We start from the raw sequence: 12,611 nt of genomic DNA on the forward strand, positions 1-12,611 counted from the left end.
TAAATAAATAAATAAATAAATTTGGTTTCTGCTTTTAAAATGTTAGGAATATTTATCTACGTATTCAATTTCTATAGCCACCATTTCAATCAATGACTCTGGCAGGATTACAGGTCTAATATTGTGTCTCTGGGGGAATCAGCACCTTGTAGCTTCTATGCAGCAGGGATTGCGTAGGCTAAATACAAGTCCCCTCGGCCAAGGGGAGCCCCAAGGCCACCTAGCATGGCAGATTTTCAGGCTGGCAGCAAAGAGGTTCAGCATCAATCTGTAATGATATGTGGGAAAGACCTTAGACAGGTGAAGAGATGCTGCCTAGGGAATAGTCAGATAAGAAACAGCATAGCCTGTAGCTGGAAAGTTGGTTTGGCAAGAGGCTCAGAAGGGACCCTCCCTGGTTTCTCAAGCTGTAAGGGAGACAGCAGAAAAATTGTACCTTCAGACTGTTAATGTAGTTTTAAAATAAAGTAAAATTAGTTTATCTGACCACATTTCCTGTCTGGTCTACTTGGAAAGGCTGACTCAACCCCTGGGCTGAAACAGATATGCTGGGTTCATCAAAATGGATGATGTCCATTGGTTGTTAATGTATATCTTTGTGTGTACGGTATGAGAGAAAGAACCAGTGTGCTGCAGGAGCAGGGAAAACCTTGGTTCTAGTCCTTCCCTAAAGCATAGAGAGGATGGGTGACATTGTGGGGTACATTTATTTTAGAAGTGCTTTTGACTTCAAATAAAGGCCAAAGAGAAATTTGGCTGCTTTTGCACTTCTGTTCCATTTGTATGACTAATGGATGGATTGTACTCAAAGTAATTTATTCCCGGGAGAGTATTTTAACATTGAAATGAAAATTGCTGCGTTCGTGCCATATAACCTTGTCAAGTCCTGAACTTTTTTGAATAATTTTTGAATGCTGGTTATAATGTTTTAGTTTGTGATGTTTGGTTTTGGCCGATTCATGCCTGGAAACGGAACACAAAAAAGGTGTGCATCTGGGTTTCAGAGTACCCATCGTTCCTATAAACAAATATACTCTTTCAAAATTTAATTTACTTCATTTAACATAGTCATGAAACTGTTTCTCAGATTAATTCCTTGTTTGATTTAGGAATTGGTGCTACAGACCAATCTAGAAAGTTTATACCTCAATCAGAGGGGTACACAGGGATTTAAGCCTGAGGAAAAATGAAATACATGTTTAAGGTAAACACCAAGAAAGATTAAAAATCTATGAATGAAAATTTTCACTCTGAAAAAAATGGCCTTTTGACACTTCTTACTGTGCTATAAAAGTTAAAGTTTTTGAATAACATTTAATCTATTTGCTGAAATAATAAAAAATAAATCAGTAAAATATTTCCCCCCACATTTCTGCAGTTTATTAAGCCATTCGTGGTATGCCTAATTTTCATGATACTCAAATGTCTTCCTGCTTTTGTTTCTCTTGTGTATGGCATCCTGTCAGAAGGAGTTCTATGAATCAGGCTGGGTATTTCCACTGAAGAAAACTTTAGCTTCTCTTATTGTATGACTGACCTGATTCAAGGGACTTTTCAAAAGGTCCCTGTAATATGTTTCCTCCATGTGAAATCCTTTTCCCACTTTTATATATTTTTTTATATTTTTTTCTTTTCTGAGAAAAAGTTGAGAAATAAATGAAATAGTTGTACAGCTCCTTTTGAGTGATAGCCCAAAAGGCCTTTGTCTAAATGCATCTATTATTCACAAAGAGAAATAGGTGAGACATTTATGACCTGTAATTCTGGTTAGGCGTGTATGAGCCTCTAATTGAAATATGGGGAAATATGAATCTCCTCTTCACAGAATACCTTTCAGCACTAGTAGAAAAGGCTCATCTGTTGGCACCTGTTAGCTTGTTGCCTTCCAAAGGAACAAATGTTATGGATAAAATACCACTGTAGCAGAACCATCTGAGCTTTTCTTTCTGAATATCTAAGTGTCTAAATTGTGAAGTCTATTTCTGTATGTTGAGAATATGAATCTTAAAAACAAACATATAAAAATAGGACAAAGAATTGTCATATGTTTCTAAAAAAGGTCCCCTAACATGTTTCTTTAAAGAAAGCATAGTCAGGATGACACATTTTCAAATTATGCAACATCTACATTTTTAATTTGCACACCAAGCAAAACCTTGGTGTGTCTACTGGAAATTATTCCAAGATAGTATACAAGGTTATGGTTAAAAAATAGTTAACAAGAAAGGAAGAATAGATTTTTTCTTCCCCTCCCCCAATTACTTTTATAATAGGAAGGTGATCTTATATTACCTTATAATACAATAATTGAGGCAGATAAATTGGGTGGTGGTGTGGGGGAACTATAATCTTCCTTTTGAGTGAATACAGTAACTTGTGTTCTGAGGGGCTGAAGATTGAAGGACATTCAAGAATTTTTGCTGAACGTTTTGCCCCTCCTCACATTTCTTTTCAAATAATTTTCAGTTGAAGATAGGACCTTCAAAACTAATAATTGTCATGGGCCCTGACTACTCTCTAGAACAGCACCATTTCAGAGACATAAAAGATCATTACTGAACAGTTAACTATTGGAAATAGTTGCCCCTCAGTTATGCAGGGAAGTTGAACTAAGGACTAGAGCTTTGTACATTCTTCTTAAGGGTCTCTGAAAAGTCTATGTGACTCACTTTTAAAAAGACAAATCTGCAAGCAGGGGTATTCTCTATGGCATTCAAATAATTTAAATAACTTTTTATCTTATGAAACTTGCACAAAATATGTTTGCTCAAGGCTTTGTTGACCTTTTATTCTCCCTCTTGAAAGGCAATGGAATCAGGTTTCAGTCTATCCAGTCATCCCGTTTATGAGGTTGTACTTAATAAGAAGAAATTGTGATGGAATGGCAGACAATAATTTCAAGACAATTGCAACATTAGTTCCCTGCCAGTAGCTGCTTCTTACTTTGGCAAGATTTGCTGAACATTTAAGGTTCCTAGAAAGAAGATACTTTCTCATTGTAACTATTATTTAATGGATAGTTGAGCAGGTTTCAGAAGTTGCTTGTGATGTGAAGTCTGCAAAATGTAAAATTCATAATTTGCATGTGTAAATTATGGAGCAAACTGCATCTATTATTCAGACATAAGTAATCATATTCTAAAAATTAGTATGTCCATTTTGTTATATGTAGTTTGTGATCATTGTAAAATTACACACACATCCCGTCGCCAAAAAAAAAGTAAAGGGGAAGGAATATTTATTTTGATGAAAATTCTGTTTAACTTGCTGCACAAAATTATTTGAGGACTAGCAGGAAGCACAGTAATGCCAGTGATTTATAGAAAATAATTTAGGCCCAAGGGGGAAAGAATTATTAAAATATGCAATCATCAATTTCTATGGGATACAAGAATAGAAACTGTATATTATTATTATATATATATAATAAAAAGCAAATAAAAGCCGAGCACCAAGAGGAATAAAATTTTAAAATTTTTAAAAAGATTTAATGAGCCAAGCTTTCGTCAGAACCATCTGACATCATCAGGGCGTTAAAACAGCAGTCTGGAAGAAACCCTTATATAGCGTTGATCGCCTGCATCCGGCTCCTGCTACGTGTTAATGGACAAATTCAAGTTGCCCCCTATTACCATTCTAACCTTACAGGATGCTATGTGTACCTCAATTTACAACCTTTTATTTTTGTCTAGTAGACGGTATACTAAATGAAGCAGTCACCTATAGACTCTTGTCCTTTTTATTTTCTAAGGCTTAGAGAACCTCCATCATGCTCAGAAGCATCCATGCAAATAAAGTAATCCTAAAGCTTAACACTTAGCTATGCAGGATTTCACTTTTTCTTTACTTTCCTCGCCCACGTTTTTTTCTAAGTTACTTTAAAAGAGATAGGTAGGGTAAGGGACTTGGCAGATTTCAAGAGAGATTTGTCTGAGCATAGTATATGAAGCGAAAGCCAGTTGGGTGTAGTGGTTGAGGCATCAGGCTAGAATCCAGGAGACCATGAGTTCTAGTCCCAAATTAGACACAAAGCCAGCTTGGGTGACGTTTGGCCAGTCACTCTCTCTCAGCCCTAGGAAAGAAACAAGGGCAAAACACTTCTGAAAAATCTTGTCAAGAAAACTGCAGGAACTTGTCCAGACAGCCTCAGAGAATTGGACACAATTGAATGGGGGGGAAAAATAGGAGGAGAGCTACAATGTAATTACTAGTAGTTAATCATCAGAAAGCCTTCCAGAGCACTTTTTAAGACTTAACATTTAATTATAAGACACAACCTTTTGTGAACAGCATCTAATAAGATAATCTGCAGTTCATTAAAACTTACACCTTGTAGTAAAAATCGTTATGCTTGACAAGTGTTACCAGATTCAAAAAGGCAGAGGCAATGTTGGAAAAGAAATGCAAATAAAAAAGACAGTAAACAATATCTCAGCCCTGGGAATGGTGGGGGTATGAGAGACTCAAAATAACTGCCTCGTTTTTATATGCTATAACGGGGGCAGAGGAAAACAGGCAGGCTTTCAGGATTCTGCTCTTATAAGCCTGCAATAATAAAATATGAGTTCTCATAGTCCTTGTGGCATCTGTTGCACCTGACCTACCTGAAAGGACAGACAATGTTGATATTCATGATTGTCATTACCTGTCACTTATCTTGGAGTAGTTCTGCTTATTAAGGGTAATAGTCCTTTCTTCATCTGCTCTGGTAAGCATGAATAAAGCAGTCTATCAAAATTTATGATAAGGCACCTCTGTTAATTCCGGACTTTTTACAGGATTCACAAATCTCTTGAAGTAGGACATTTTCACACATCCATCATGCCTGAAGGGGGAATCTATGTAGCATAATCAAAGACGGTGAAACTAAACTATGATATATATGTTCTATTTCCTAAATTCTGTTCCAGTTCTCAAATTTGTGCCTCATGCATCAGTTGCTGAAATATATGGTTACTGTTTTCACAATATGAAACCTATTCTGTGAAGAAATACATCATGTGGCACTTGTTTGACTGAATATTGGCCAGAGATTTCAAGAGAAATGCTCTTTCTACAGAACAGACTGCCTTTGGATTTAGCTTTCAGACCCTTAATTTGAAATAATTCCTTATTTAAGTAGTCTGCCGGCTGAGTTTGCAGACTCCGAATATGTCAGTGGGGCTGTTCAGTTTTGGAAAATGATAGCAATCCATAAATATTGATCCATACTTTAAATACTCCATAACCTTCATTTGCATCCATCCGTTGAACAGGAAGGGATTAGCATTCTGCATATGAAAGATATTGTTAAATTAGACTTAATTAGGGTAGGATTTCAAATTACTTAGAGTTATAATTTTGGTATGTAAGAGGCATCCAGCAATGGCAGAGGATAAATATGAAACTGCTTAATATTGCATAATATTTCCCCTGGTAAGCAGTGGGGAATTCAGGAGAACTTTGATATGAATGGGAGGAGGACAAGCTATCATTCTTTCAGTTCTATATTTCAGTTCTTAGAAATAATGTTCTGACAATATGACTGGATAAATACACCTACAAAGTATTTATCTTGTCACACTAAATAAATTGAGCAATAATGCCAGCAAGGATGAAAACAAATTTTTCTCTTAATGTATTAATTTATTAATTTTCTCTTAATTTATTAGCTGGAAAGCAGCTGTTCATAACTTTCTAATTATGTTTTGTAATTTTGAATAGATAACTTATAGATTGCAAGCTGTATGTTGATTCACAGCAACAACAGTTAAGAATAAAATCTAACCCTCTTCTTATCAACTGTTGAAGAGGTGATATTTGTTCCAAATGCCAAGATTGCTTTATAGACATATGGTAAATAGCGCAGAGCAATGTCTGTTGTGTTGTGTTTACATGCCAATATTTCAATAAGTAGGAAATATCTTGAATGGTAACTATATGCATTTCTCTCTTTGTACAGAAGAAAAGAATGGATTGCAATATTAGCTTCTCTGCTCATATCTCAGCATCATTGCTGATATTCTGTTGGAAAGATGTGGGAGGAAATTATAAATTAGCTGTCTATTCTTGGGCATTTTGGAGTACAAGAGTTGTCTTTTTAGCAAACTATTAATCTTTTATATCTTATTTTAAAATGGAAAGGCATTATTTCTTAAATATAATTGTTTGCATTCAGTTAGCAATTATTTTACTTTGCTAACTCAAGGATCAACCTTGAGATGATCCAATTAATGTAAGGAAAGTTCTCCAAAACTTCGCTGTGAACTGCACCCCCCCTGTCCGAAATTATCCGCTTAGGGGCGCCATGCAGCCGGTAGACATGTTTCAGGAACAATTTGGCCAGTCGTTGGGCAGATGGGAGTCCTTTGCAGGCGATGAAACATCACTGTTATTGAAAACAAAACAGGTTTCCATTTTTTATTAGAGTATTTGGAAGAGGGGGGAAAAAAAGGAAAAGCGACAGCATTATCTTCCTCATAGGCCCCAATATTTGTGAGGTAAGTAATGCAAACAAGGCACTGGAAGATGAAAGAGAGGAAATTAACAAAAATAACATTTCCTTCAAGAAACTGGTGTGTCCTTTGAATCATTCCATTGCTAAGATGTCAGGATGCTAGGAAACCTATCTAACAAAATGAAATTCAATGGTGAAAAAAGTAAAGTTCTACATTTAGGCAAGAAAAACCAAATGTACAGGTATAGTATAGGGGGTATCTTGCTCAATAGTAGTAACTGTGAGAGGGACCTCGGAGTCCTAGTGGACAATCACTTAAATATGAGCCAGCAGTGTGCTGCAGCTGCCAAGAAGGCTAACACAGTGCTGGGCTGCATTAACAGAGGGATAGAATCAAGATCATGTGAAGTATTAATACCACTTTACAATGCCTTAGTAAGACCACACTTGGAATACGGCATCCAGTTTTGGTCACCACAATGTAAAAAAGATGCTGAGACTCTAGAAAGAGTACAGAGAAGAGCAACAAAGATGATTAGGGGACTGGAGGCTAAAATATATGAGGAACGGTTGCTGGAATTGGGTATGTCTAGTTTAACGAAGAGAAGGACAAGGGGGGACATGATAGCAGTGTTCTAATATCTCAGGGGCTGCCACAAAGAAGAGGGAGTCAAGCTATTTTCCAAGGCGCCTGAAGGCAGAACAAGAAGCAATGGATGGAAACTAATCAAGGAGAGAAGCAACCTAGAACTAAGGAGAAACTTCCTGACAGTTAGAACAATTAACCAATGGAACAACCTGCCTCCAGAAGCAGTGAATGCTCCAACACTGGAAGTTTTTAAGAAGAGACTGGACAGCCATTTGTCCGAAATGATGTAGAGTTTCCTGCCTGAGCAGGGGGTTGGACTCGATGACCTCCAAGATCCCTTCCAACTTTATTATTATTATTATTATTATTATTATTATTATTATTATTATTATTATTATTATTATTATTATTATTATTATTATTATTATTGTTGTTGTTGTTGTTGTTGTTGTTGTTGTTGTTGCTGTTGTTGTTGTTGTTGCTTTTGTTGTTGTTGTTGTTATCATCATCATCATCATCATCCAAAAACATTTAAAACCATATTTTGCTACTTTGAGTTGAAATCAAAGGTCAAGTGTGAGGACCAATTATAAGTAACTTTTTTTAGTATCATTGTAACTTTAAAGTAAACAAATGGTTGTAAGTCAACTACCTGTATAGATTTCTGAAGCTTTTTGTGAGTGTAGAGGAGAAAGGAACTGTTTCAGTTACATCTCAGATTTTTTATCATGTCTCATCAGTTATGAAATGAATGTCATTTTTTTTCATCAAACCTCAAGTTCCTGTGGCATTGCTACTTGGCCAAACTACAACTTAATTTGATCAAAGGTCTTGCCCCTTTTGTCTCGTGAGATCACGGAATTCCTCACCAGTTATTTATTTCCATGTTTAGGTATTTATTTACAAGAGTTTGTAAGCTGCCTCACTTCATCTTCTAAGGAGCATCTAATACAATAGAAAAAGAATAAATCAGAAAAATATAATAAGGATATAATCACACTCATCAACATCACTGCTCCTTTGTAGATCACTAAACACACCTAACCATAGCCTGATCTATAATGTTTATATTACAAAGGTTCTGTAGAAGGATATGAATTCCAGATTAATCATGAAAACCAGCTGAATCACTTTGAGCCAGTCTTTTCTCTCAGCCCAACCTTCACAAGGCTGTTCTTGTGGGGAAACCAGAAAACAACAGTACTAGGTATGTTTCTTGCCTTGAGGAGAAAAAAAGAGACAGGTGTCAGATGAGGTAAAATGCAGTCTAACTGCAATTCTCTCTTGGCGGCTTGTTAAATGAGAGGCCTAACATTGTTTTGTTGCAGCAGATTTTTCTTCTCCTGTTTCCAAACTGCTTAAATCATTTTTTCAAAGTTTTGACTGTTGCACTCAGTTGACACTGGTGCCAGGTAGAAGGAAATCCAGGTCATTTGCACCCCCAAAACGTATGTAACTATAAATTTTCTCTCTGAAACATGGAGTTTTGAAGTTTTTTCTGCAGGTGAGACTTTGTGATAATATTCCATGAACTGATACTTTGACTCATAATTGTGAGCACCATATTTTATTGGCTGTCATGATGTGAATAAATTCTTAACCTTCATACTGTGTATTTGCTGGTAATTTCAACTTTGGAAGCTTTCATCTTTGCCCTCGACATGAGAACACATCTTGCATACATCTGATATTGAAGAACATCAGTAATGTGACTCAGATCCTGCGACCCTGTGAAATGCCAATCTTAACAATTTCCCTTTGAGTAATTTGCTGATTGCCGGTCATCAATATTTCTCATGTGAAACTTGCTGGTTACTGTCAAATGTGTTCACTCTTGATCACACATATCAACTCTTCCCAGTTCATCTTTTTTATATTTTTGGGCCCTGTAATACATCAACACAGTCATCAGAAACAACCTGCATTAGGAGGTGAATATCCATTACAGGGATCATTTTAAGGGTCAAAAATTCAATCATGTATGGTGCTTAAAGCACATAAGCAGACCTATATTTAATGAACAATAGCAATACAACTTTTTCTCACAGTAACTTCCAGCCAGCTGAAGTGATAGAAGCTAAAGAACATGTCAGATCTTCTAGTAGTGCATCAGTACTGCCATCTGGTGGTGATGTACAACACTGGAGGCATTCTTTTTTTCATTCTGCATTTGTACACGGCTCTTAATAGCTATTACTTGGAGAAATGTACTGGTGCACTGAAACATCAGAGCAGACACTCACTCATCTGGTCTCAAAACAAATGGGCTGTTGAAAGCAAAGGATATCTGTTACATACACTCACCCTTATCACACTCATGAAAGAATGTGTATTTTGACATGATACAAGCAATGCTATGTTACAACACCCTCCCAAATCTTAATTTCTTTATGGGTCAAAGTTTTTTATTTTAATTATGTTTTTTAGTTTTTAAAAAGGAAATTTATTTCTAGTACACAGCAGTTTAGCCAATACTCTCAAAACAAAATAAATATGAATGAGTCTTGGATTGAAAAGGAACAAATGATTCATAAACATTTTCTCAAATTTTGAAACACTTGCTTGGGGATGGGCAATTTTTGGTATTCTTTAATGTAAACTTACAAACAGCTTATAAGAACCCAGGTTATGTAGACATCTAGACTTATGCTTTCCCCAATTCAGTAATTTATTTTTAGTTCCAGTGGAATCTGGGTGATGCGTAATTAGATATTGGTTAGGAATGTTTACCCATTGATGTCACTAGTTGTACATCATCACCCATATTCTGCTTCAAGTTATTCCCCTTATATGCAAACGCAGCTAAACAAGGCAAAAGTCTTCCCGTTGGTACCAGAAGGTTCAAAGCCAAAGTATTTATTTGCTTAACCATAAGTCTTCATAAAGCAGAAACTTTGTCTTTTCATCTATCTGATTAAAACATTGTATTAGAACCAGCATATTTAAAGCATTACACATCTTGGGTGCTAAACTACATGAAAACTCAAGTAAATATATATGGAGAATTTCCTCCAATTGTTTCCTACCACAAAGGTAATTTGGGCTGAGAGACTGGCTGATCCAAACTCATCCAGTAAACCTCCATGGGCGAGGGAGGACTTGAACTTCAGTCTCTCTGGTCCTAGTCAAACATCTTTAAAAAAAACTAAAACTAGCCTAGTGTGTTGTGCAACTCCAGCTATGTGGTTAATGTGTTTCATTATGTCATGTAATCCTACAAAATTGGATTAATGGCTTAACCACGGTTAACCAAGATGCAAATGCAGTTAGACAGAATACAATTAATCTGAGCTCGGTTTGAAGGTAACAAGTCTACATCCTTTTAAAGTATGTCCCACCAAACCTGGTGGGGACTTACTTCTGAACAGGAAGGGAGGATAGGTTTTTGTTCAGTTGCTAAGGCAATTGAGACACAAAAGAAAAGCAAGTGTAGGAAGGAAGAGGAGGGAAATGCTTGGCTTTTGCTTCTAGGGAGGTCTGCTTTATACTCATAAAGGTTTTCCCCCCCAGATAATGCTAGTCCCCTAAATCAAGAGTGTTCTTCAGTTCGTTTGATATATGATGTGTCTGACATCACCTGTCCGACATTTACCCCATAGCCTGTGGACTTGAAGAAAGGTACAGAGGGGCCTCTGGAATGCAGAAACATAACATACCACAAGCAGCTCTATCCTAGACCACACAATGATTGTACAAAACTAATCTGCTTCAAAGCATGTCCTGCTTTGCCTTGACCTTTCCACACCTATATCTCTGTCCTCCATTTCTTATCTCCTTCATAATCAAGACAGCCTGATAAAGATACAGTCCTGATTATTTGAATGTTGGTTTTATTGATTTTATTATGTGAATTTGACAATCCCTCTATTGAAGGCAGAGAGGTAAAAATGAAATCCTCTTGTTGCCTATTAACCAGTTTAATTGTTAATTTGCATCTTATCTTACAACCAACATTTTAAAAAGAAAAAAAAATCAAATATACAGTAAATGACTCCATTGTGTGTGCAGAAATGGGAGGAACGAGTTATATAGTAGGATGGAAAGTTCAGCCGTTTGAACTGACAATTATAATTTTTAAAAGGCATGAAGTTAATAAATGCCATTGAAACAGAAAGAACGAAAGAGACAGTTTTGCATACTTGGAAAATTACCACTTTTGTTCTACCAAAAAACCCTCTCTTGGATAGTCACTCTGAGTGGGGTTTAGCTTGAAGTCAAACTTTACCTTTATTTTGTCTTTTTTTACTTATTTGAAACTTGCTAGAGATTATTAACAAAAATCACAGCAATTTAACGATCTTTTCAATCAGTAGTTTTTCTGAGGGCAGCTGGGGGTATTCAAAGAAAATCACTGCGTGGGTGGAGGGGAAATGACTTGTTTTATTGCCATTTAGTTATTGTATGGATTTTTGCAGCCTGGATCTGATTCCCTAATTTAATCCTCCCAAAATACAATCACTGAGCCATTGCAGCCAAATATCAATTTGTCAGAAGGCAAATAGCCACCTTCTCTACACCCCCAACAGTTCAACACCAATTCCCCTTCCTGCCTTTGATTTTTCTCAGCTGGTAGATACTCCTTTGGGAGGAAAAAATCAATAGTGGTTATTTTATTACTACATTTCAGCAACTATAAATAATGATTAACATAAATAGAAAACTGACAGCCACAGCCTGCTGTCTGGCTATTCTCTAGAGTTGGGAATCATTAAGGATGAGAAATTTTTCTTGAGACTGATAATTACTCCAGTTTAAAATTAAACAGACATCTTGAAAAGGATCTTTTAGGAATATGGCATGAGGAGCTGAGGGAGAAGATGATTCTCCTAAAATTTAATGAAAGTGCTTCCTACTAAGATCAAGAGGTGATCTTCTTACTGAAGGTGCTTCTCCCCGAATCTTGGAAATCATTCTTCTCCTTCAGCTTTTGGCATCATGGATCAACACATCCCCCTGTCTTCCTATGAGTGGATGTTTTCATGGCAGGTGGTGGTAGAGTGAGGCTTGGAAGCAAATTCAAATTCTGCTTCTTTCAGCATATCTTTCTCGGGTTCCAAACCATACAGGATTCTATATACTGGAAAATTACTAAATCCTACTAAATATGTCAGAACAAATACAGGTAGTCCTCAGCTTACGACCACAACTGAGTTAAGTGAGTTTTGCCCCATTTTACAACCTTTCTTGCCACAGTTGTTAGGTGAATCACTGCATTTGTTAAGTTAGTAACGTGATTGTTAAGTTTATTTTGTTAAGTCTAAGTGTTACTGCTGTCTTTCCCATTGACTTTTCTTGTCAGGTGACAAAAGGTGATCACATGACCCTGGGACATTGCGGCCGTCATAAATATGAATCAGTTTGCCAAGCATCTGAATTTTGATCATGTGACTATGGGGATGCTGCAATGGTTGTAAATGTGAACAACAGTCATAAGTCACTTTGTTCAGTGCTGTCATGGCCCCGTCAGAACCTGGGCTGAGGAGATGGACCCGGGACCGACGGAGGGGAATGGCGTAGTCCCTAGGGCCCAGGAGGAACGATCTGGGGAGGAGGACGAGGCAAGTCCCAGATCCCTCTGTGGGAAGT

Source organism: Protobothrops mucrosquamatus, unplaced genomic scaffold, assembly GCF_001527695.2.
Source record: "Protobothrops mucrosquamatus isolate PMUCROS unplaced genomic scaffold, P.Mucros_1.0 scaffold218, whole genome shotgun sequence".
Taxonomy (NCBI): domain Eukaryota; kingdom Metazoa; phylum Chordata; class Lepidosauria; order Squamata; family Viperidae; genus Protobothrops; species Protobothrops mucrosquamatus.